At 36.9% G+C, this 4,247-nt stretch overlaps 1 pseudogene; it reads left to right on the top strand.

Annotated features, from left to right (window-relative positions):
* The first annotated feature begins 1,545 nt into the window (after window positions 1-1,545).
* On the top strand, window positions 1,546-4,013 carry LOC111396184 (annotated as a pseudogene).
* Window positions 4,014-4,247: the final 234 nt, after the last annotated feature.

Here is a 4,247-nt window from a genome sequence, read left to right as displayed (position 1 = left end):
CCAAACATAGGCTTAATATACATTTAGAAATGCATTGAGCTAGACCATATTTTGTTTTATTCAAGTAGAGTGTAAAATTATTTTATGGGAGAATGTATGGTTGAAAGTAAATTTTGAAAAAAATGAGTTTTTGAGAAAATGGGGCCAAACATAGGCTTAATATACATTTAGATTTGTATTGAATTGGACCATACTTTGTTTTGTTCAAGTAGAGGGTTTTTAAGGATGTATCGAGGCTCTGTTGCTACTCTCCCACAGGCAATTTTGCTTTTTTTTTTTTTCCTAAGATCATGATATTTTATATACATTGGAATAAGAAATAAGTAGGAGAAAAATATTTTTTACATATGCTAGTGATTAAGTAGGTTATAAGGTGGTGGAAAAAAGGGCTTGATGGTGTTGCTCATTGAGGTTGGTCGAAAATTGAGATCTGAAATTTCATCCCATTGTTATCACAAATTTATATTAAAAGTTTTGACGCAACGAGCAAAAGGAATTCAAGCGAAAACCTTGAGATCACGAAATTTGGAATCCACCAAATTAAGGAGAAAATAAATTTCACGAATTTTATTGACGAATGATAAAAAAAAAACAAACTAACCCCTTATATATAGGGGTTTATATGAAAACGTAGTTTAAATAAACTAAAAGTAATGAAAAAAAAAGTCTAAACGAACAAAAATTGCAAAAAAAAAAAAAAAATCCAAAATAAATGAATTAACAAAAATAATGCCAAAGCTTTAAAAATTAATTTTCGAGCGAACTCAAATGGCCGAAATTTGTCGTACATCACGACGTAACAGTGAGTGTTGTACCTCTTGTCATTTTCTTTCCAAAATGGTCTTATTGTATGTCAATTGAGATCGTAATTGAACATTCAGTTGTGCATGTTTATACACAAAATGGTTTAGCGGAGTCGTTTATTAAACGTTTACAACTTATTGCTAAATCATTACTTATAAAAACAAAACTCTCAACTTCTATTTGTGGTCATGTCATATTACATATTGCATCATTGCTTCGTATAAGACCAACTGCCTATTATCAATATTCACTTTTACAATTTGCATTTGATCGTGAACCTGATATTTCTCACCTACCGATTTTCGATTGTCCTGTCCAAATCCCTATTTCACTTTCATAAAGTACTAAAATGAGTTCCCAACGAATACTTGGGATTTATATAGGTTTTGATCCACCATCAATTATAATATATGCCTTGTATCTATTCAAGCTCAATCTCTCTGTACTATCTCCATTCACGTTGTTTCTACATGTAAATTTACGCTTTCTAAGTGTGACATTTAGCAATCTGTGATTAGTATATGATTGTGACAATAAATTGTGTGTTATTTTGACATTATCTTGTTTAATTAATTAGTAAATCACAATGACTATATGATATTTCAATTTTTTTTCACAAATTTCTTATTTTTAAAATTGTAATCATGTATTTTTTCAATTTTTTTCACCACAACAGTAAGGCCCGTAAGCCCATAAACTTGTACCACCTATATGCAACACGAAGGCCCAAGATCCTATTTTCCACACGTCTCTAGCGTTTTTACCCATTGTTTCTTGTTTCTTCTCCACTTCAATTTCGCCATCTCCATCAATCTCCAAATATCCTAGTAATAAACTCTTCCTTTTCTTAATTGGATTTCTAGTTGTGGATCTACCTTACAGTACCCTGAATTGGATCTTTAATTTGAGAATCCATTGCGAGTTGCCACGGTATCCTATTATTTTCCCTTCTTACGTCCGATTAACCCCTGAAAATGGATTTGCTGCAATCGTATAAAGACCCGGACATGGAAGAAGAAGATGATGAAGTTGAACGCCAATCAGATTCCCGACCGGCAACAACAACAACATCAGACCAGGACCCGTCGCCCGATTCCTCCCCAATTCGGATCTCCCTTCCCTCCAAGTCCACCGCTCCGAAAATAGACGATACTATGCTGTCTCTTACCGTCGCTGGCAAGTTACAATCTGAAGCTAAAAAACCCCTAAATCCGACCCAGCATGTTGTTTCGTTCAACCCCACGTATGACCAACTTTGGGCCCCAGTCGTTGGCCCGGCTCATCCCTATGCCAAGGATGGGCTTGCGCAAGGTCTCCGTAATCATAAGCTTGGATTTGTTGAGAATGCTGCTATTGAGCCGTTTGTGTTTGATGAACAGTATAACACTTTTTATAAATTTGGGTATGCGGCAGACCCTACTGAGAATAATTATGTTGGGGATGTTGAAGCTTTGAAGCAATATGATGGTGTTTCTGTGTATAATATACCGCAACATGAGCAGAAGAAGCGGAAACTAGAGAAAAAGAAAGAGACGTTGGAGCAGCTGGAGAATGAGGGGAATGATCTGATGGATTCAGAGGAGGTGGATAATCCGGCGACTGAGGCATGGTTGACGAAGAATAGGAAGAGTCCATGGGCAGGTAAGAGAGAGTGGCTGCAAGGGGAGCTGACAGAGGAGCAGAAGAAATATGCTGAGGAGCACGCGAAGAAAAAGGGTGAGAAGGAAGGGGGCGAGAAAGAGAAAGGTGAAGCCCACGCTGACAAGAGTACTTTTCATGGAAAAGAGGAGAGGGATTATCAAGGGAGGTCGTGGATTGAGCCTCCAAAGGACGCCAAGGCTAGCAATGATCATTGTTATATACCGAAGAGATTGGTTCACACATGGAGTGGGCATACCAAGGGCGTTTCCGCTATTCGGTTTTTCCCAAAGTTTGGTCACTTGATATTGTCTGCAGGTATGGATTCAAAGGTGAAGATATGGGATGTGTTTAATTCAGGAAAATGTATGAGGACTTACATGGGGCATACTAAGGCAGTTAGGGATATTTGGTTCTGTAATGATGGAAGTAAATTCTTGACAGCAGGATATGATAAGAACATAAAGTATTGGGATACAGAGACTGGACAAGTTATATCAACTTTTTCGACTGGGAAGATTCCGTATGTAGTGAGACTCAATCCAGATGAGGATAAGCAGAATGTCTTGTTAGCGGGAATGAGTGATAAAAAGATTGTACAGTGGGATATGAATTCTGGGCAGATTACACAGGAGTATGATCAGCATTTGGGTGCAGTGAATACAATTACTTTTGTTGATAATAATCGGAGGTTTGTGACTTCAAGTGATGATAAGTCATTACGTGTCTGGGAGTATGGGATTCCTGTTGTGATTAAGTATATTAGTGAGCCACATATGCATTCAATGCCATCTATATCTTTGCACCCCAATACGAACTGGCTTGCATGTCAGAGTTTGGATAATCAGATACTTATATACAGTACTAGAGAGAGATTTCAGTTGAACAAAAAGAAGAGGTTTGCGGGGCACATCGTGGCGGGATATGCTTGTCAGGTTAATTTTTCGCCTGATGGGCGATTTGTTATGTCCGGAGATGGTGAAGGACGATGCTGGTTTTGGGATTGGAAGAGTTGCAAGGTTTTTAGAACTTTAAAGTGCCATGAGGGAGTTTGTATAGGTTCTGAATGGCATCCGTTGGAACAGAGTAAAGTTGCTACCTGTGGGTGGGATGGCTTGATCAAGTACTGGTATGAATTTCAATCCTTGGCTAAGTAATCTTTATATAATGCTGATATTGGTTATGCTATTTTTATACATGTTTTGTCTATCTTCTACGATGTGACAATATTTGTAGATGCTAAGCCAGGTTAGATTTACCTAATGAACACACGGAAAGTCATGAACTGGAAATATGCAAGCTAGGTGTAATGGTGTATGGCTAAGAGTGCCCTTGAATCATCTTGTGTGAAAATTAGTAATGGTAGAATATTGATTCTCTTATATCAGAAACAGGAAGGATAATATATAAATGTAGACACATGGGAGATACTTTTTGCTTGTTGACTAAGAGTCAAAGAATCTCTGACAATTATCACTTGAGTTGCTATCACAATTTCAAGTGCAAGGATTGCAATTGTAGCATGTTTTGATAATAAACTACAAAATAAGCAAAAGTTTACTTTTCACTAATTTTGTTTTTTAAACATATTTGGTCAGATTACTTTTGTTTTTTTCACTACACACACACACACACACATATATAAAAGTTTACTACTACAACCGACAAAAAGTTTCTTATTTTAAACTCAAACTTGTTATTGACGCCATGGCCATGTTTGGCTGGAGAATGATGTAAGCTTCCTCATTTTGTTACTTGTGAGAGTGTGCTAACTTCTTCTGAATATTTTTCTTATGCAATCTGAT

The sequence above is a fragment of the Olea europaea genome, chromosome 6, assembly GCF_002742605.1.
Source record: "Olea europaea var. sylvestris chromosome 6, O_europaea_v1, whole genome shotgun sequence".
Classification (NCBI taxonomy): Eukaryota; Viridiplantae; Streptophyta; class Magnoliopsida; order Lamiales; family Oleaceae; genus Olea; species Olea europaea.
Note: the sequence above shows the minus strand (reverse complement) of the source record. Positions and strands in the feature narration are given on the sequence as shown.